This window comes from Paralichthys olivaceus, chromosome 1 (genome assembly GCF_024713975.1).
Source record: "Paralichthys olivaceus isolate ysfri-2021 chromosome 1, ASM2471397v2, whole genome shotgun sequence".
Classification (NCBI taxonomy): Eukaryota; Metazoa; Chordata; class Actinopteri; order Pleuronectiformes; family Paralichthyidae; genus Paralichthys; species Paralichthys olivaceus.
This window is the reverse complement of record NC_091093.1, coordinates 18,080,868-18,103,748: the sequence shown is the minus strand read 5'-3', so window position 1 is coordinate 18,103,748 and position 22,881 is coordinate 18,080,868. Positions and strand designations below refer to the sequence as shown.

At 40.8% G+C, this 22,881-nt stretch overlaps 1 long non-coding RNA gene across 6 annotated transcripts in view; it reads right to left on the bottom strand.

Moving 5' to 3' along the window:
- LOC138407499 (uncharacterized) overlaps nucleotides 1–22,881 on the bottom strand; it is a 117,722-nt gene that overhangs the window by 30,414 nt on the left and 64,427 nt on the right. For 4 of the 6 annotated variants that reach the window (XR_011240933.1, XR_011240934.1, XR_011240929.1 and 1 more), the window contains 3 exons: nucleotides 22,600–22,723; nucleotides 21,567–21,810; nucleotides 20,557–20,691 (listed from right to left, as the gene is read on the bottom strand). This is a non-coding gene — a long non-coding RNA (uncharacterized lncRNA). The remainder of the gene's footprint in view (nucleotides 1–20,556; nucleotides 20,692–21,566; nucleotides 21,811–22,599; nucleotides 22,724–22,881) is intronic. The other 2 variants (XR_011240930.1, XR_011240932.1) reach the window with 1 other exon arrangement.

Below are 22,881 nucleotides of genomic sequence, written 5' to 3'. Positions count from 1 at the left end.
TATTTTGGAAGGGAAAGACTGGGAGCGTTATACACCAGGGAAAAATTGGATTCACTGCAAAATATGTGCCTTCAGGGAACTAAACCATAATTCTGTCATAAATCTAATAATTACAGTTATCATAATGAGAATTATGATGGCGGCAATGATAATGTATTAAAATATGCATTAACATTAAGAGCTTGAAATGGAATGTGGGCTGGTTTTATGGCCATTACATGAATATTGATGTTAATTAAAACAGAACCTCCTTTTTATGTAACACTCTGTCTTGTTGTAATGGTAAGAGTTGGATACGGTGGAAAGCCAGGTGGAGCACAAGTCATCACTGGCTGGTTTACCCTGCAGGGGACACTGTGGACCTCTTGAAAGTGCTAGCAAGACTTGGAAATCATCTCTTTCCATATTAAATCCAATGGGTGTGGACAAAGCACTTTTGTTTAAAGAATCCTCTGAAAGCAGTGTGTTGATCCAGATGTTAAAGACACAAACAGCAGATGTGTTAAGAGGTTTGGTTTACCAAAAGAGAGTGAAAGGTTCTCAGAGCTGTTTTATCTCTTATCACCTGTAAATTAATTACATTTAAATTGTAATTACTATATTACATAGTTGGTGACTAACATAGTTAATTGGTGATATACCCTAAAATGTTTATTCCAGATGCCATTACAGAAAAGACATTAATGGTTTAGTCATACTGTCTGCACTTTTTTCAAGTAACCATTTACTTAGTCCTCCAATTTGTCATCACAGCTGCTCTCAGACATGCACTGAAATTAACTGGAGGGGCTGTAAGTGAGAAGGCAAGCATCCGAGTGAGTTGCTGCTGACAGAGTTTCTCGTGCCAGCTCCTGAGCAAGATTCCATGGCTTTTGGGGATACGGACAGTTGCCGATGTTGATGTGTTGTAAACAAAACCATGTGATTGCTATGAAAGCCTGTGACCAGAGATTCTCCTGTTGCCCTGTTCATATGTAAAAGGAAAACTCAGGAGGGAGTTGAGACCCCACTGTGCACACATTTTCCAGAGTTTTTGTCTTAAAGCGGCTCACCTGAAAGAAAATAAATTCTCTCAACACCATGTTCAACATTCTTTATTCCATTATGAATTGCCTTTAATCTTTTCCTGAACCGTGTGAGTCACCATTTCAATCAAGGAAACATAATGGACATACAAGGACAGATGTCAGCATCTTTCTATCTATGATAAAAATGACCATACCAACACTACAACCACAACAAGTACTATTACTACTGACCTTTTTCTCAAAAAAACATTTTTTTTTAGAAAGATTTCCTTCCAAATGCTTCAGGCAACCATTGGCTCCAGTTTATGCAACCATGGTCACGAAAATTACGGAAATTTGCAAAAACTTGAAACTTGCTTGAGATTCCATGAACTGTGTGTCAAATCAATGGGTTTTGTTAAACGTGTTTATTTTACATTATTATTATGTTGTAATACAGCTGCAAGCAGAGAATTAGCTTTAAAAGCTTTCTTGCTGGCGTGGTCCAGGGCTTTGGGGAAACTCTGACATCTGAGACCAGACATTTGCTCAGCAGCTTTCAGCTTCTCTTGCAGGTTTGAACAGTCAATATTGACATACAGTGAGAGTGAATTGTGTGAGGGCAAAAAAGTTTTTCTTTTTTTGAACAGTTCCAGTTTGCAGTTGCTATCCAACAATAATGCAAAGTTGACCCAAGGGGAATACAATGTAATGAAGTCTTCACTGTAACTGAATAAAGCAAGTTGTGAGTAAACATCAAGTTAAAGGTCCAGTGTGTAAGATTTAGGTGAAAGGGAACTATTTGCAGAAATTTAATGTAGAATAATTCTCATGATGTTTTCACTAGTTCATTTCATCTAAACTGTATGAATTATTGTTTTCTTTACCCCAGAAAAGGCCCTTGATATTTAAATACTTTATATTTACATTGAGGGGACCCTCTCTACGGAGGCCATCATTTTTTTTACATAAGTCCAGACTGGACAAACTAAACACCTTTTGAGTTTATGACAATTAAAGGCTACCACAGTTTCTTTTTCATGTTTGGAAGGAGAGGGTGAGGTGAGGTGAGGGGTGTTCAGCTGCAACACGAAACTTCAACACTATATCCAAACCACCAGTATGGTTAACACGTGTATTAATCCAATCCCGACATCCCATAATCAGTTAAAAACTATAAAAGTCAAAGTTCTCTTGCATCCACAAACATGCTCTAAAAACCATTAGTAACCACTGGGATCTAAGTAACAGAGCATGACCTGTCTATCGTGTCAAGTCCTGCTTAGTGTAATACAAACAGTCTCACCTCTATCCCCCCCGCTCCCCTCTGAGCCTCACACTGATCGACTCTCTGAGTGGCTGTCCGCCAGCGCATGTTCCCTACTATTGAAAGAAGGGTAAAAATAACAGGAACAAGTTGTCGGAAATGAAATTTCAATTCATCCAGTCCCTTTATACACTGGTGCGAAAGCCTGTCGTTGAGAGGGAGGGATCAATAGTGTTTAGACAGCAGGGCAGATTTTCTAAGTGCCGGATCAATAGCAAGGAGAGAGGAAAAAATACCCTGGCTTTTCTTTGGCTGTTGTAGTAAATGCGAACAAATCAGTGGCCTTAGGCTAAATGGATTGACCAGCTGTTTCCGAGTTCTGTGTTGTAAATAAAGATCCATTCTGAGGTCTGTAACTGAGGCCCAAAGGCGAGGGTGCCACTGTTCAGGTTGGACCTGCATGGGCTGTGCGGGACCACACAAGTGTCACAATCAAAGGGTTAGGGAGGTCCGGGAACAGGAGACAGCTGCCAGTCTTCAGTTCTGGTTCACAGCCTTGTTTGGTCTGATATAACCTGTGTGTAAGCAAAAGCACATAGACTAAAAACAACAAAAGATAGGCAAAAGCAATGAAATGACTGAAAAGAAAATTAATTAAATTCTATGTTGAACAAGTAGGTCTTGAGTTTGGATGTGAAAGTAGTCAGCATTTTCTCAGCTTCATCATGTTTAGTTTGAAACTCTGGGAACGGCCAGTAATAGTGCCAGCTGAATTGAGAGGTCTGCAAGGTTCACCAAGGGTCAGGAGATCTGATGGGCATCATGGACCTAAACCGTTCAGCGATTTACGGACAAGAAATTAAATTGTGTGAGCCAATATTGGGATCTGACAATTGGAGTTATTGTAAAAGCTGAGCTTTTATAAGTCATTGAGTTTTTTTTTTTACCGTGACAGCAGCTGGATCAGCTGAAGACAGCAGAGTGCTGTCATTTACAGACCTGGTCATAGCGCAGAGCAGTGGTCCAACCTGCCAACATCAAAAGCATAAACAGATCTCCCAAGATCATGTTTTGATCTCTGATGCTTATGATATTTATAAGCTGGAAGCACAATGATTTTGTTATTGATTTCATAAAATAATCTCTCTGCATTAGTGTGTCCTGTACATTTAAATTATTTGTTAATGTAATGTAAAACTGTTATTCCATTCATTTGTTAATTTTCTCCTAAACATAAATAAGTGTAAACATATCTCTATTAACGTTTAGTAAATCCATTGAAAAGACATTTTTTGTGGTCCAACAGTCACATTCAAAAAATATACTTTTTGTTTGCTTATATATAAATAGAAGATGTCACCTCACCTCAATACTGTTAACTTCTCACACATTAAGTTTCTATTTAAACCAAACCAAAATGCCAAAAATGGAATTTTTTGCTTGTTAAAATAATTGGAGAAAAAAAATTCTGGTTTGTGACGTAGCGAACTGTGGCAGGTTAAATATCTCCACCAATACACTGGGCTAATCAGAGGGTGAGATTCTGACAGGATGACTGATGGCCTGCTTGCTTTGCCTCACCTCTGGACTTATTAAAGAAAAACACCACAGGCTATGCTTTCACAAAACACATTGGTCAACCCCAGTGGTGAATGTGATGGGTGAAATTCATCACTAAAAACTCTTCAGCCCAAACAAAACACACATCGGAGCAGCAACCAACACATGAACGGATAACAGATTGCCTCCAAACTCAGTGAGAAGACACTTTAAAGAGCCAATGTATGAGGAAAACGATCACTGTTTTCTCTCGCTGCGGGGTTCACAAAAAAAAAGAGAAGAAGTTGGAGAGAAATCTTAGGCTTTGCTGTCTGGGAAACTCTGTGGCTTGAAACCCCTTCCTTCTCAATCCCGTTCTCTGCCAAAGCGGAGTCACTTTAAACATACATTAGATCTACCTCAGCATTGTGCTGCTGTCTCTTCTGGCCCAAAATTAGCTGGTAGACGCGGGTTCTTTAAGTGCTAAAAAAAAGGCGCCAGTAGAGTAGTTCGCCTTTCTGTTTCCCCCCCACTGACAAACATGTTAGAAACGTCCATGTCTTGCACGATATAAGGCACCAAAGCCCAGACGTTCAATTAACACCACAGAGTAAGTGTCTAGACTGCAAAATATAGAAGAAGCGCGCTCACCCAGGGTTCTATCACTGTCAAATGGAGTCGGTGCTGATGAAAGCCCATGTCTACTGCAGAGTCATTTGACCCGGGAGGGAATGCTGATTGCATCCATTCCCATTGCAGACAAAAGCTGGTGGGGTTTTTGTCCAGTGGTAAAAGGCCATCATATACAACAGCAGTCTCTCTGCATTAGCGCAGCATTACTGCAGTTTGGTGGTGTTACTGCAAACAACTGTACAAGCAAATCTCACAAACACTGTACAATTGCAATCACATAAAAGGAACACGGAATCGTCCCAAGAATACATAAACAGAGCAGCAAGACATCCTGTACGAGTCATTTGAGAGCAATTTCACCATGTAATTGAGGCTCTGTGTGTGTATGCAAGTGTTTGTAAGTGCCGCCTCTCTCTGATTAAGGTGACCTTAGATTGTGCACTTACCGAATATCAGCCTGAGCAGCAGAGGTTAGAGCACAACTCATTGGCTTCTTGAACACATTACCTTAATGATGCCATTCCTCATGCCGCCATTTCAACACATTTAGAGATGGAGCAGTTACGTCTATTAAGACATTCAAATGTCTCCCCCAGCTATTTACCCACTGCTCTGGCACAAAAGGGTAGCTTGAATTAAGTGTGACAGCGCCGACTCGTTTCCCTTTCCAAACAGACAAAACCCACAGACAAAGTCATCATGCATGAGCGGCCATTAAAAATTTAGATTACAGCTCCCTTGCTTTTCCCCCGAAAACTCTTGTTTTTTTCTGCTTGTTAATAGGATTGTTTTTCTTCTAATATTAAAGTGTTCATTATGACAGACTGTGAGGCTGACGCTGAGGGCTGCTTGTTCTCCTGTTCCTGGCTTCTGATCAAACCACATCTACTCGTATTAAATGAATGAATGAGAGAGTGAGTGATACCCTTTATCATTAACCCTGTGTCTGTGTCTGAGGGAGGGGGTGGCTGTTTGCCTCCTACACAACTTGTCACACATAAAACATTTCGGTGCACCACAGATCGAGACGCTGTTTTCCCTGTTATGAGGCCAAGTGGAGTAACGCAGATTTGAAAACTGAAAAAATCACTAACCTGTAAAGCTCACAAAGAGGTTTATACTGTGTCCTTGAAAGCTATATACTTTCTTTGTCAGTTGCCAGAAATAAAATGTTAAAAAAGCCTAATCGAATTGTCAGCCTTTCTTTGTATACCCTAGTTCTTGGCCAGGTTACTGTCTGATGAGCTGCACATCTTGGTGAGTGGTCTTTAATGTGGTCAAGTCCCAGCAGAGTATCTGTTCCATATTCTGGCCGGTGTAAGCGGTTTTCCCCCTGTTTTGAGGTATGTGGGGTATTCTTGGGAGGAGACAAGGGCTATTGAGAGTGTTTATGTTTCTGGCTTGTACAGAGGCTTCTAATGTGTAACACAGGGCACTTCAGTATTCACATGCCTGGGGCTATTCTCTAAGTGGTCTTTACTTTGAAAACACAGGTGCCCTCCAGGGGTCGATGAGTGGAGGTTGTGTGCATGGGTGTGTACGCATGACGTCGTGGTGAGCTGGGAGGTTAGAAAAAGGAGCTGCACTGTTCTGAGGCCCATGCAACGCTCTGAATAATATATCCATACATAATCAGTCCATGTCAGACTTTGATTCAGTGTGGTGGTCTCGCAGAAACCACTGTGGTATTATCTTTAATAATGCAAGCTGGGATTAGGCGCTTACTCTTTTCTGATAAATATGGGCAAATCAATTAATTCCACTGACATTACCCCCACAGCACATATGGAAACCCAACAATGTGCTTTGCTTTCTTGTTTTTGCTCTCTAAAGCAGGACTGAATTGTTTTTATGTCCTTATTCCAAATATTAACTCTGCTCTGTGGGGGGAGATTTGTTATTGTTACAAACCCCTGCACGATAACTTAGCGTTGAAATTTGAAAATCTAATGAGGTTTGGAGGAAGCTCATAAATTAGAGAAATAAAGTTGAATATCCCTCACTGCTAGTTCACAAGAAAAGAAATATCATCGATGAAATTAATAGGATAGATTTGACATGTCTCTCACTGTAATTACCACTCAGGCAACCATGACCGTGAGAGGAAATGCCGTCTATCACCTTCTGTAATATCAACATGCAGCTGTCATGTAAATACGGTATGACTGCACACATTTTATCCACAGTGTCTGAGTGGAAAACCAGTTTAAATAAGGCTAAATGAAGATTTGAGTTTGTCATGCACATCACTGAGTTTAAGGTGTGAATGAGTGCAGCACTGATGGAAAGGCTGCATGGTCATTTTAAAGGCAATGGACCACTTAGCAGATCTCAGCCTGGTGCGGTTGACCTTGGTAATGAAGAGCAGATGGTGCAACAGTCACTAGGCCTGGCTACCTTCACCTTCAAGAAACATCTTTTATTTCTATAAAACATTTTATTCTTTTCTCCCTCTGCTGCTGTTACAGTCAAACACCGGCCACAGGCTGTTAATGACTACAGCAGTACAGCAAATGTCATTACACAGCTTGTCTTATCAATACTTCTAAAAACAGATCATCAATGGAAATAGAGGCAGAGCAGATATAATATGTTCCTGGTGGTGTCACAATCTTGAGGGGCTAATTAAGCTGAGTTGAACAGAAAGGCTGTATGAGAGGAGAGAGGAGCGGATAGGGTGACCCAATTAAAACCAAATCAAAACTCAGACTCGCTCTACAGTGTGCCTCATGCACACAATGAGCGGGAACCTGTAAAAACAAGCAGAACAAGCTTTATTAGTCCCTAAAAAGCCCTGTTGCTACATTAATATTCAAGCCTAATGAAAGCTTCATTTTTTTCTCTCCCCCATTTCCTACACTTGCCTGTCACTGTTGGGTTCATAAATATTGTCTTATTATGATCATCATGACTTTTTTTTCCTCCATATGCAGAAAGAAGTCAGAGCCAATTACCAGAATGACAGTTGAAATGGGAGCGAGCTGAGAAAAAATGCAGGGTTGCCATGGTGATACAGCCAAAGACTGCGTGTGTGGTCATGTGACCAATATCTGGCTGAACTGCTGCTATGCTCAGGCCCTGTTCACCAAAGGACACTTAACCTCAATTGCTTGCAGCAATCGCAGACCCATCCAGCTGCATTTATCTGCTATTCTGTCTGCAGGTCAGGCTGGTGCTACAGGGAGAGCCAAAACCTGGACATCCTCAACACCTCTCCTCCCGAAGACAGCGGAAGAGAGGCCCATGTAAAATATTGACTAAATCTGCACTAAAAGAAGGCCTCCAACAGAGTTACATCATCCAGAAGGTGTGGACACAAAGCTGCATAGAACAAAGAAACAGGAGAAACAGTACAAAAAACCACTTAATGTTATAAAAATGATGCATCTGTAAAAACAAAAGTGCCAAATGAATGTGTTGAGTATGATGGAGAAACAGTTGGGTGACATAAGAAAGGCTCAGTTAACCGAGGGTGCTGTTCGGAGATCATTTTGTCAGTGACAGTTCTAAAATTAAGCACATGTTCTGATCTGTGAGCTGCTAACAGATCAGCTCTGTACCTATGTGCTGTGTGAACTGTACCCACTCTGTGATCCCCCTTATTAAGAATACAATACCTTATACAAAAGCAAGGATTAATATATGAGAATGTGTAAAGTGGAATTAGAAATGAAATGACTCGGATCAAAAGTTAATTAAGAAACACCCTGCACAAATAGATCTTTTTAGATTGTACCTGTTCGTACTGAACAGAACCAGTCAACAGTCACTAATACAAACTGAATACAAAGAAAGGGAAAGAAAGTGGTCTTCGTGTCTAAGTATTTGTCTAAATGAGAAGACAAAGTCAACTTGAGAATGAACTAAAAATGTGAAGATAATTATTGCTATTTTTTTCCTACTGAATCTCTTCATATAAAGCAAAACGTCAAGCTCGGTGGCAGCATGTTTGGGCTACAAATCACCTTCTATTATCATATTTAAAACCGGTGAATGTTCATTTTCTATTACAACTGATTAAAAGTCATTCAGAAGTGAAATGCAACATACAGCAATGCAGATGTGCCACTGATAATGATACCGGGGTGGCGTGCATGGACGAAAATTATACAAATAAATAAATAAGCTCAAACAAAAGAGAAAAATCATCCCAGCAGAGCAATTATGGATCTAATCAGAGGTTTCTGCATGAAGGTACAGCTCTCCTATCTCGCTCCCATTTGCATCATAACACAGTGTGCAATATTAATTTCCGAGTTTACTGCTTATTGGAAGTGCAAAGTATGAAAAGCCATTAAGGTCCCAAATAGGAAAGCAATTTGCTGTCACATGGATTCGGCTCTATTAAAAAGAAAAATCTTGTTAACCATTTGGAATTAGAGTCATTTGGCAAAAGGCATTCTGCCGCACTCCAGTAAAATAAGTAATTATGCTTCTCTTCCTTCTATCCCTCACTTTCTTTCATTTGCACAGGCGAAGTGGGGAGCGGTGGATTGGGAAAGCGACTGGATGCAAAGGTAATTAAAGTTGTTGGCTATCTGTTTGGTTAATGTAGGGATCAGGCCAGCTGAGAGCCTTGGAGGCAAAGCAAGATGAGAAACACATCCATTTTTCTGTCTCTGTCTACCAGCCCCAAGGCTAACTCTCATCTGGCCCATATATCACCTCCTCCAATCCTGCAATCCACAAACTAAACAGGGAACTATCCATATAGAAAAACTTGAGCTGACTATTCCTCTGAGCTTATCTCAGTTTAATTTAGGTTCCAACTGAGTAAAATCTCATTAGCAGTTCTCAGTTGTGAGTAGCCTACTGTTAAAATTAAACCATCTCTGCAGGCCCTGATGTCTTTGCAGATTACATACCCTCTACTTTGGATGCTGTGCGTCGCATATACTCATGCACTTGCATACACATTTTGTCATGTCACTTGGTAATGCTCTTACACCCTCTCTCCACTCTTCAGTGTTTGCCTTAGATACCTTAGATTTGATCCAACAGCAAACTTTCTAATTCATAGTCTGTCTGAACTTAAGAACGGAGTCACAGACAAAAAAGACAAAATAACATTTGTCCGTCTCATTCTTCAGCTGAACCAGATTCATTCTGGGTCAACTATTGCCTTCAACCTTTAGCAATATTGTCTGGATAATATCATTTTGGTTTCTTAACCATCATTATCCCAGGTCACCTATCTAACACATGCCTGACTACCCTTCACTCCTCCATACGAATGGAAGCCAAAAATAAATAAATAAAAAATGCGATTTATGGGGTGGCATACATGGCCTCTAAGGTGTTTTATAGTTAGACCTGCAGGACCTATTTAGGAAGCACTGTGTGATCCGTCCTGACCACAGGTATTGATCGTCAGCAGTGACCATGGCATGGCTGACTAGTTAAAGCCCTGCATGTGCCCTCACAGGGACATGAAAATGAGGCCTCTGTGTGTAATGATCTGTGTATGAGCAGGGAGAGGAGGCCACAGAGACAGCGAGGAGGTGAAATTAAATCATTCCTTCGCTCTTTCAGGAGAGGCACTGCAGCTAGCCATGCTTGGCTGCTTAATGTGGGATCTGTTTTTGAGAGGAAAATTAAAAAGAGAGAGAGAAAAGAGTGAGAGGAAGAGCAGGGGAGAGGGAGATAAATGGCTGGATGTGGAAGCAGTAAATGAGAGCATCCTGATGCAGAGAGCTGTGTGCGGATGTCCCTAATGGGGTAGGCTGATGTGAGCTGTCTGGTAGCTGACCACCGTGGCTACATCACCTTCCTGCCAACTCCGCACTAGGCCCTCTCTGTGCTGAGATGACCACGCTCCATGCTAATTGGAAGAAAACGATAGTGCATAGCAAGTACAGAAGAGACACTGGCCTAATTTGAGAGAGGGTGAAACGATGTATAAAACACTTCTAATCATATGAGGCATTTTCTTGTCTGTGAGGCACAGACTGTGGTTTTCTCTCCCTCCTCTGGAGAGCCACAAGTCAAGACACACAAGGACAAAGACCATGTGAGCAGGCAGGTTGTGAATAAACAAGGGTTTGAGAACCAAAACAAAAGAGATGTAGCAACAGCTGAAATCTGCTGAAGCTGTACTGCTTTTTTACTTAACGGTGAAGTCAGCAGTTACAAGAACAGAAAGCACGGCTCAATCAGTTCTACTGCGAATACAACTTTTATTCATGCATGGGCTGCATTTTTGAGTCGTCTACAAGATGTGTGAATTGGACAATCACACAGTGTCAAAATCACTGAGAAAAATGGACACAGCTCAAGAATGGAGTGACACATTCTCAATAACATTTGAGTGATCTAACTTAAACAGAACTGATGGTGGGTGTAAAGATGCCAATCACTGACTACAACTGATGTTCTACTGTATTGTTTTCATTGGAGAATTAAAATACAGCACAAAAAACACTGCAGCACATCATGAAACGAAGAACATTTTACTTTTCCTCAGGAGAACCATTTCCTTTGACATATGTGAAACACTCCAAAGACATGGGGGTAGTGTAAAGACATGACAGGGACCGAAACACTATGGCTGCGTTAAAACCCTCTGCATGACCCCATCCTCAAAGCTTCTCACTGGGGTGGCTGCCTGTTCATTTCAGCTCACCAGCCTCATTAACGCAGCCCTCTGCCATCATTAAGACGTTTGCAGTAAAATTAATTGAAAGACAGCTTAAAAATAAATTAAGAAAAATGCGATGCAGAATGCGTACGTGCACTTCATAAATCACCAGGGCAAAGCCAGAAGCTGGCTCCCCATAATTAACTGCAGACTATTTATTTTATCCTGACGGTATAAATTAGAATTCAGACACACAGATTATATTAGGGCTGTCTGCCATGCGGAACTGCTGAGGGGTGTGCAGAATATTTTAAGTATACAAAGAGGAGAACAGAGAGAGAGAGGGAGGGAGAGAGAGAGATATAATGTAGAAAGGCAAACAATATGTAAATGCATACAAAGCAGAAAGATAACATTTACGACCCACGGAATGTATTTACTCAAGCAGTACATAAAGAAACAATAGAGAAGCAATTAACAGCAACAATCAAGAGCATGATTAAATGAAACAACAAAGGCCTGATTAAATGAACTGTGCCAAATGTTCCATCAACTCCTTGTCAGTAAGAGCAGGATACAAGTTCAAGTGCAACTTGAACCATCATCGCTTGTGTTCACTCGGCCCGTGATCAGCAATAGAGCTGGTGACATAACACAGCATAGGAAATCTCCCCTCATTCTTCCCTGCTGCTTTCCCCTCTCCTGCTGCATCACAACCTGGCCACTTCACATGCAAATGCAGACTAAACGTCTCCTGCCAGTGAGCCTCACACACCCCCCACAGACACACTCATCTCCCAGTTTCTCTCTCTTGCTGGCTGTGTGTCTCTCACCGTGCTACCGGCAGCGTTAGCCACACAGTGCCTCCTCGTGGGTACACTGCCCAGACTGGCACCAAGCCAGACCTGCTCTGCCACACTGGACTGGCGAAACGCTCCCTCTCTCTCTCTACACTGCAGATTCCCCACACATCCTTTCATCAGAATGCCTGCGGCCCTCTCCTCCTCCTCTCTGTCTTTATTCTGCACCACAGCTGAGATCAACACTTTGAAAGTATGCCCTCCAACCAGCCAGGGAAAAATAATGCAACCACTACTACTGCCGGGAACAAATGAAGCACTCTCACATTTGAATGCCTGGTTATTATGCAATCATACTGAAGGCAAAACCAAGTCATCTATAAACAATGTTACATCAAGGCACCGCATCAGGTGCATATACAGGAGTATGAACAAGCACAGTAAGCCCTGAGATGTATTCAATTTTATATATTTTTATGAATCGACAGAAAAAGATGGATTCGAGAGTCTTTGTGTGGCAGCCTGTACACTGACAGATGCGACAACACAATATGGGACTGCCAGCACACTCAAAGTTGTTCTTGATAGACGATACTGTATGTTATGAAGTGCAATGCAACCCACAGCCGGAGGATTCATTTTTTTCAGAGGCTGCACTATACAACTAAATATAAACAAAACCACCTCAGTAAATATTTTAAAATTAGAATGTCAGAAAGATTTTGTGAAAGATATTTGTATGCTGGCATCCAGTATATAGAACACTATTCAAAACAACACGTGAACACATAAAGGCAAGCATAACACAATGATCGAAAAAGAACCCACATCTACAAAATAAATTGTCTTTTCATGTCGCCAATACCGAAGTAGTCCATTATGTTGTTTTTTTTTTACAGACAGCTTCAAATAATCAATGACACTCATCCACGCCAGATCATATTTTTACGTCATCTCTGCTGTCAACTGCCTGATTTTGTTAAAGTTATTGTAGCTGACCATATCACTTCCAATTTGCCTGTTCCTGTTTCCTCTTCCCTGTTACTGCTGATGATTTTAAACTCGTCACCAGTGAGCCAAGAGGGAATTCTGGGATTTCTGGGGTGCTGGTGGACACCGTAACAGAATCAGGTAGTGTATCTTTAAGAATTATTATTTTTTTATTGTCTGTTCTGCAAATCTGTAAGTCTCCCACTGTGACAGCTTCACAGAGGGAGACGTGTGCACCGTGCTGCTCCCAGCACAGAATCCATTTAAATCCGACTGTTTCACAGGGTTAGATCTACTTCCCCTTGTATAATGTCAATTTCAGCTGAGTGCGTGTATGTTGTGTATTTGGGTTTTGATTTCGGAGAATCTTATCAGATGGGTGCTTTTTTCACAGGACTACTGGGGGGCAGTATGGCGGTGGAAACAGGGTGGTGAGCAACCTGTGGTGTTACCTGGCTGTAAGTTATATGAAAGGTATTTAAAGTCCAAACAATGTTCAATCAATGCCCGATTAGCTGATCAGCTGCACTGCTATTATTATGCTATTATTATTATTATTGCAATAAATAAATTCACCTAAAGTTGTTGTAAATGTAAGGCAGCAAAAGCCACATACACAACCAAAGCTTTGTCCAACTGGTGTTAGCAAGGCTAATACCTCAAAATACCTAGCAGGTTTTTTTACAATCATAGCACGAAAAATAACCAGTCTGCTTCAGATGTATAATTTGGTTTCCCTGGTGAGTAAAAAGCCTTGGAGGCGAGTGCATACGCAGCAGTCATGTTTGTTAAGATACATGGCAAGAGCTGGCCTTTTTTTTCTCAAGCACCGGAAAAAACAGTAAATCACCAGCAAAGAAAATAAATATATACTTATTACATTCTACACGCTGCATATATTCACCTCCTTAACATATTGCACAGCCACAGTGCAAATGTGCAGTGCTGCACACAGGCAAAAACATGCCATGAAAAATGACAGCAGGGAGGGGTAACTGCGGACCTGGAATATAATGGTGCGGTGGAGCGGAGGAGAAATAATCATACCTAGTGGTGGGGGAAGTGGGGGAAGTGGGGAGATGGGAGGAGCGAGAGGAAGATGAGTCTGTGCCCTGTAGCAGGGAAATGCAGCTCCACTGCTCTGCTGCTGGCTGCCTGATTCCCCAATAACACAGCACCAGAGCTCCCTTCAGCAAGGGGCAACAGCAGGCAGCGTCTGTATTCTAGAAATATATTCCCCTGACACTTCCACAGCCACAGGAGACACATACAGATGCTGCAATACTGAGCTTAGGTAAAAGGAGCAGTGAGGTGCTGGTTACAAAGAAAACCTAAATATCATGTATATTTAAAAAAATCTAATTATTTCAGAACTTACACTGATGTTCCAGATGGTCTCCTTCCTTCACAGAATTCTAATTAGAGCTGAAATCAGCCTGTAGTTCCTTGTGTGGCCGTTAGGTGTCTCTCTTTCACTTCACATGATTGAGGCGCTCTCTCTCTCTCTCTCTCTCTCTCTCTCTGTCTCACCCAGTGGAGCTCCTGCTCCTAAACTCCCATCTACACATAATATATACACCATCATTTGAAAATGGCAGCTTTTTGAAAATTCACCTTGATTATCAGACATTAAAAGTGACTTCTCCAGAGCTGAGTGTCTGGCTAGGGGGATGGCTGCAGACAGCAGAACAATGCAGCAGGCTTGGTATTAATGCTTGGCTGGGGCGTGCAGGGAGGAGAGAGGAGCCAACCCTTTGTTCTCTCCTACAGCCAATTATTTTTTACGTGTGCCTCTTTTCACAACAACAAGAGAGAATTTAATTTTAATGCACTCTCTGGAAAAAAGGGAAAAAATCATCTACAGTATTCTTAAACAGAGAAGGGGACAAGCACCAGCTGTTAAGTATATATGTGTGTGAGCCACAGAGAGATGACAAGGGCAACAAGGATGGTAGCAACCCAAACATAAATAGGAGCATGAATCCCCTCATGCAAAATGCTAAAACATACACAGGCTCACTCCCAATCTCCAAACAACACATAACTGCACGCAGCCCAGCCGTTGTGAAAGAAAGAGCAATATACAGACACCAAAATAAAACCACCATTTCTTCATTGCACAGCATTATGGTGCAGTGGTGGGATGCACATTAACATGTGCATACCCACGACATGATGATAAGAAAGCACACTGTAAAAATAGCAAGGATTCCTGATCAAATGGCATGAAAAATAAAAACCCAGGATCGCTGTTGGTAGGTATGTGGCCAAATATTTTTCTAATTGGAAGGGCACTTTATCTTGCTGTCAGAGAAGCAGTAAAAAGCGGTGCTGTTCCCAGAAGGAGAGGAGCACAGCTTGCTGGCCTTTTATTAGTGCTGGAGCTCTGATATATGCCTCTGCTCTAGGCTTTCATCAGGAACCTGCACCATAAACACACACGCACATACACACAAAGAACTGTTATAAACTGGCCACACTGAAAACCCATCGCAACCTTCGTTAAAATAATTCTGCTGTTGTACTTTCTAAACATGCAATCAGCATACACTCAACAGAAAGTTTTTGTTATTACAAAACTGAAGATGCCAATAGTGACTAGGGGTATTACAGGTTAGCACAGTGATAACACACCAAAGATTAAAAAAAGAAAAGAAATACAGAGAAACAGTAGCATTCAGGAAACAACATAGCAGCATACAGAGCAAATAAACATCTAAGTACAACTAGACTGAGTAAAATAATACTCTAACAACCAGGCATTGTAAAACTATTAAGTCACTGGAGAATACGAAAGCACAAAATACAGCATGTAGGCACAGACACTACAGCACAAACGTAGTAGTTATGCAATTCATGCAAAGCTAGTTTTTGCATATAGAGATATTCTGAAGTGATTCATGCAGACGGACAGAGTCACAGACAAAGACAGTCAGAATGATGGATGCACAAACACACACACACACACACACACACAAACACACACAGGCTAAATTAAATTTCAGTCCTTGGGCAGACAACTAAACTGCTTGCGTGTGGGACCTACTCTGCAGCACAGCAAAACCAATTCTCTGGAGATGGTGAAATTAAAGGGCAGAATCCAGCCTGTTTATGGTTCTCACTCTCTCCTCTGCTCAATCAAATGTTTTATTAGCAATCATTTGGTCCTAAAACTCATGTTCTTGGGAGGTAGCAGGCATGATGACAGCAGCCGCTGGACAGACACCACTCCCAATTATTACACCTAAAGCCACAGGTGCCTAATAGCAGCTAGAGAATATGTTTACCAGTTTGTAAAAAAAAGTCCAGCAGGCCAAAGTGTTATCTGGAACTGGCAGAGCGAAGAGTAAATAACAAAAAAAAAAAGAAAACAAAAAAACATTGCTATCCAACATTGTGTACAAATACAATAATAACATAACTAACACCCATAAAACCACAACTTTAATTCCATTGGATCTTAAGGTCTAAACTAGAGGTCTAAGCAGTTGAGGCAGCCTAACCCTAAACCTAACCCAGGATGGATTATTCTGCATGTAGCTGCAGGATTGTCTCCTCAGTCTGGAGTAAAGAAGGGAAAGAATAACAATCAGCAGAATGTCTTCTGTCTTGTGCTGTTTCCTTTATATTTCATATGATTGCATATAGGCATTTGGAGTGCAAACTTTGGTGTGATTGCTTACATGACAAATTAATTTTGAATAAAAAAGTCAGTGTCAAAGTTGAATACATAAATGAAACGTGTGTTGTAAAAAGTCAAAAGCAGGAAGTGATTTCCTAACTATGGATGGATATTTCTGCTGTAAACACGTTGACACATACAGTATATGTGTGTGTGTGCATGTTTAAATGCATATTCTGGCTTATTCAATCACTCTGTATATTGTATAGCTGAGGCATCTATTTCCTCCCTCCTACCCCCACCCCAGTCTTCTCCCCTCTGGTGTCTGGAAGCAGTAATCTGTTCCTGAGCCAGTGCTGCTGGGATTAGGCAGCGACTGGAGATAGGATATATGCGTCATTAAAGCAGAGAGCACAGCGTTGCGGAAGAAGAGAAACAAAGTCAACAAAGGTGACACAGAGACAGAGGAGACGAATCCCAGAAACCCATATGTGCACCTCCAACACACCACACACAGGTACACATGCATGAATAAAAAACTGAACCTCTTCTCTGTGCCTGCAAACCTACACACGTCCCAGCTCCAACACACACAAAATTCCCTTTTCTTTCACAATTTCCTGCACCTCCAGTAAATAAGAATGAATGTAATGCTACAATAATATACGTCTGTGGGAGAGCATTACACACCGAGGGCAGTAATGCAAGACAAGATTGTATATACTCCTTGTAGACAGATAGCACCAGTAATAACTTTGTGAAGTAAAGTTGGTGTCAAAGCTTGGTTATAATGTTTCTGTTTCTATGCGCTTCTTTCCCAATGTATTTTATCAATGAGTCCATTCTAGTTTAGATTTTTAAACCACACGATCTATAGAAATTATACCTTAACAGTCTACAAATTGGCTGCAGAATAGTGATCATACGAAAAAAAAAAAGCATTTTTTAAAAGTGTTTTGGACTAACCTGTGAAGAATATTTAGATCAGTGCAACTGCTTCTTGCTAACAAACGAATATCGTCTGCAGAGAGTTATTAGTTGCCAGAATATTTCTTGGTTGGATGCAGTAACTTTTCAGAAAATTCCCTCCTCAAAATGTCAAACTAAACTACTCTTTTCACAAACACATGGTCATCTCTGAACAGAAAGCATTGTCTTCTGATAATTCATAGGGAGCCCAGTGGAAAGTAGGTTTATCTCCAAAAATGGAAATGTATGAAAATAAGGTCAGGGTATCTATTTGAATTCTCAGCAACATAAAGTCCCATTTTAGACCCTTAAATCATCAATCAAGCATTTATATTAAACTTCCTAATCTGGTGTTGATTGAGATGAGACTTCCCAGCCTCCTGTGTAGCAATGGATGATCACACACTACATCATCAAAGTACAAAGCAAAATCATTTATATAACCACTCATTCCAAAACCACAAGCACAACACATACACACATGTTGTAAATTGTACATATTGGGTAAAGTATTGTTCTGTCCCGATTATGCTGCTAGCTCCTCTCAATCAAATATTCTATTAAGAATAATTAAGTCCTAAAAGTCTTGTTCTTAGGAGGTAGCAGGCACGATGGCAGGATGGTTTTCAGACACAATGAAGGCTATTGATTGATTCGATTTGCTCAGCACCCTCTAGAGCCACATAAGGATACACTAATTGTTTTCAGTATGCAGTAGTCTCCATAAAACTGAAAATGCACTTAATATGCATTTCGATTTTAGTTAATATTTGAATAAAAACAATCCTGGATTATGAAAAAGTCTCAAAAAAGTTCTCAAAAGAAGTTTTAAGAAATAAATGCATTGCTGCACTTCATGATCATTAGAACCGTGGTATTATTATGTAGGGAAAACTACAGAAATATAAAACAGCTATAGCATGTGTGACAACTGTCGTGTAACAAAGTTTAAAGTTTAGCAGATACATGACTTATGTAGCTTCATACATAAGAGTGGCAGCACACTTGTTTCACATAGTCCTCCTGTGTATGTGCATGTTGTTTGGGCGTGTGTGGAGGTGTGCTGGTCAGAATGTATGGTGGTGCATTGTTCAAGCAAAGCTAACCTGTACTCTTCACCACTGCTCACATTCCATTAATCCTCAATTCACTGCACCCATCTGCACCAGATGCCTATTAACTGCAGCTGAGGAAAACTAACAGAGAGGAAACAGATGGAGATGACATTTTGCCACAGCGTATTATTATTTGAATTACAAATATATTCAAAACCTAAGTACATGTCTTTGTCCACTGCATGCCCCTGAGAGTGTTTCAAAAGTGTTCCAGTTATTTAGGAACATAATACAATCTAATCTTACGACAATTATACTGGCAATGCTTATTCATACTACACTCTGTGACTCTGTACAATGAACAGTTGAGCTATTTGCTTAATAAAAGTGCAGTCCAGTAACCTGGCAATCAAATTTAGATGGATGTCAAATGGGCACTTGGTTGGATTTGGCTGAAAATATGAGGTGTTCTTAATAATAAAAAAAACTTGATATATTTGAGGCAGACATGCAATAAGGAGTCAGGTGGTATTCCTGGGCTTCTAGTGGCCATTTAATGATTTGGCCCTGAAAAAGCATTTTATAAATAATGAAGCTAAAACGAAGCTTTTATAAAATTCAAAACAGGTCATGTTTGGATCAGACCTGAAATTTTCATAAACTATTACAATTTTGATAAATTGTTATTTCCAATCAAAGAAAAAGGTCCAGCATAATGACATACCTCTCTTGTAGACGATATACTTTAACTACAGTACTGGCCAAAGCCCCATGTGTGATTAGGTTGAACATAGACTACACATGCATATAATCAGTGGTTGTGTGATTACTGAAACATCTGGTGCTCCTTATGCTTACTGATGGGTGCTACTGCTGCAACACACGTAAAAAATAACCTATCAAGAATTCAAAGAAACAAAGTTTTTCATCATGAACAAACACGTCTATGGTTTCTTTTTGCATTCAAACCAAAATCCACAGTTGAATGTATCTTTGACGCTCAACAATTGACTACATTTCCTACACACTACACATTTGAATTACATTTTCAATTCAACTTGTATGCGTCAAATCACACCAGGAAGTCACCTTGAGCAGAACAATTGTCATCAGTCTTTACCAGGTTTTAGATGGGTTGAAAACCGAAAAAAAACACAGGACAGAGAGGTTGGGGGAGAGAGAAGAGAGAGAGAGGGTGGTTGCACTGTCAATCCACTATCAGCAAAAGTGACAAAATGCGTGAAACTGCTAATTAAAATATTGCTCCACAGTGCCACTAGTGGCCAGACAACTACACAGTGTCTTCAATTCAAGAAGGACAGAAATTATGTTCATACAGAGCGAGTGACAATGGTGAGAGATCAGTGCAGTCTGGAAGAGCGGCAGGGAGACAAGAATAATACGCAGAGAGTAGATACAGCAGCACTGTGAATGTTCAACCCAACAATACTGAGAGAGTGCGACTGAGACAACACCTCAGGCTCTGATTGAACATCACAAATGGAGTCTGCCCAGAGGCTTAGCAACAAGTGACACATACACCAGCAATCAACACAAGCAGCGATTCAGATTGGTCAGTGTTTTTTCTCTAGGGAAGGAGGCAAGCAGCATTCTTTTTCTCCAGTATATTGCAAAAACCCAGCCATCGATCATCAGAGTTACTTTTGCTTGTCAATGGGACTAAGTGATTGTTGGTCAAGTTTAACTGTTGACATTTGTGTTTGGACATACATTCTACCGGCTGTAATGTAGTTTTATTTTCATGCAACATTCATAAATGCATTAAATGCATCATAAATTAAATGCCATAATGTTTGCATTTTGGATCATCCGTTAGTCCTTATATATAAACTGTGGTTAATTCCAACAGAGAAGTGTTGGACCCCATTCTACACATTGTTATTCACCAAACTGCAATAGTCCAGGTCAGAAAGCAGAAGCTAAATGTCATTCTAGCAATAAAGCAAAACTGGGATGAAAATACTTTAAATGAGCTTTTGTTCAAGATGCACAGAAATGGATGGGCACTGGAATCATGATGGTCTGAACCTGGGGCCTGCTGGAAAAAAACTGGGCCTGTTAGAATAAGCACTATACCTGAGTCTGGAGCTCCTGGGCCTGCTGGTCTCTCTTTGAAGCTGTTTTTGGTAATTCTGCATGTGACTATTCCTCCAGAGATCCAGTCAGCTCTGTTGCAGTTCAGGCAGCTACTGAAAGCCCCTGGATATCCAGCTATTGAACCACAAAAGAAGGCAGGGCGGCCAGAGGAGGTGAAAAATAAAAAATAAAAACACTAGATAGAGCCTATATCCTCTCTGTGCAGCCAACCTGCTCACTCTGTGGCTGAGGATAAGATAGACCATGGTTTCCCATCCTCCTAAGGCGATTCTTAAAGATAAAGCCAGCATAGTCCTGTCCCGTCAAGGGCAGGCCTAATATCTGCCTTCATCTGCTAATTATAAGACTAGAAGCTAAAGATAAGGCTGAATTCTCCTGAAACTGAATTGAAAATTTACAAAAGTTTACATTTAAACATTGAAAAAATCAACACTAGACTTATTGATGGCTAGAATGCAGGCTTTATTCAAAAAAAATATCCAGTGATTGGTATTCTCTGCAGACTAGAACATTTAACAATAAAGAATTTAAAAATATATATTTCTTAAAATCACACTTATAGATAGTAGAGATAAGTAGAATTTAAAAAAAAAATACAAATGGTAGGCAGTCAGAAAAAAACATTATTCATTACAATAGTATTTAAGTAATATATTAATTTTTAACAAAAAATGCAGGTAATCCCAAGATAGTGCAGGCATAGAACACACAGCTGTATGTAACTGATGTCTAGCAAACTGTGAGATAAACTGCAACCAACGGTCGCCTGCCAAGTAAGTGGCCAACAATAACAAACAGGCTACTAATTAATACAACCTTGCTGCTAAATGACAGGAGGGGAAGGGATGAAGGGAGAGAGAGAGAGCCTAAGACTGTGAGAGAGGGAGGAAGAGGAGGGAGCTGAGGCAGAAAGTAAGGGAGGACAGCAAGAGGAAGACAAACAGACCTAGCCCGTGGTTCAGTTGGACAGAGGCTTTCGTCCAGCGTACCTGATGCTGCTGCAGTGTCGTCGACGCAGAGGGAATCAAAGCAGACAAGATGGAGACCAACACAGGACCCAGGATAAACCATGATTTAACCATCAGCAACGGGTTGGCAAATACTTCCATGAAATCAAGAAAAAACAAGAATTGAAAAAAAAAACATTTCCTTTCCATTCTTGCCCTTTTTTTCATCTCCATGTCCACTTCAGCTTCTCAGAACAAGTCAAACAAAGGAGTCTGGCGGTTATTCCTGAATTAAAAAATACAGATTATGCAGAAATCCATTTCATGGAATCGCTTTAAACGTGTCTCATCCGTTAGCACTCGCTTTCTGTGTGCGATCTACACAGATAACCCTGGTCTTGCTTTCTTTCCCTCACAATCGCTCCCTCTCTCTCTATTCTCCCCTCCTAAACTGATCAATACTTCATTTAAATCATGACATTAGCACACTACTACTGGAAAAAGAGGGCAAGAACAAATACAAATGAGCGTGTTATGTTAAGTGACATAGTAACTGATGTTTTATGTCCGGGGATTGTAGGATTTCTTAAAAACATAACGTGAAAAACAAAGGCAGAAGTATATGCAAGTGTGCGGGGGCTGTACTGCTGGTTTGATTTGAGCTCCTGAGCCTGCACGCTGATCAATACACATTTAAATCCAGGCTGAGGAGAGCTATCACAATATCTCGTCTCATCAGAAAAAGGCAAACATGCTATCCCAATTATCATCTCAAATGAGTAGTGTTGAAGGGACACAAGTTGGATGCTGATAGAGGTATATTTCATATTTATTCAGCAGAATTTTTACATTAGCACCTGAGCACATAATTGCCTAATATATATGCACGCTCACACTTTTATCTATTCACATAATTCACAATGAGCACAATCAATACTTCCCTCACCATACTCTGTTCCATGCTCATAAAGTGCGTCTGCATTAGATCATATAATAAGCCGTTCAGAAAACCCCAAACGAGACTGGCTAATTTCCTGGCGCTTGAAATTGTTCATCATTAAACCTGGATATTTACCCGAGAAGCCTGGGAGTCACGGGCCTGGTGCGAGAGCAGCACATCTCCGAATCTCTGGACGAATCTCATCCCGCTGGGAGAACTGAGGAGAAGCCGATCAGGTCAGGATTTCTCTATTCAGAACCTGGGTGAACAGAAGAGAGGACAGGAGAAAATAGAGAAGAGAGAGGGGAGACTGTGAGCCCAATACTAGGTGGGAAGTGGTGGAAATAGAGCCGGAGTCGGTCACTCGGGGGAAACGTGCACTTACATATAGTCTGGCGCCAATGCCGACCAATGAGC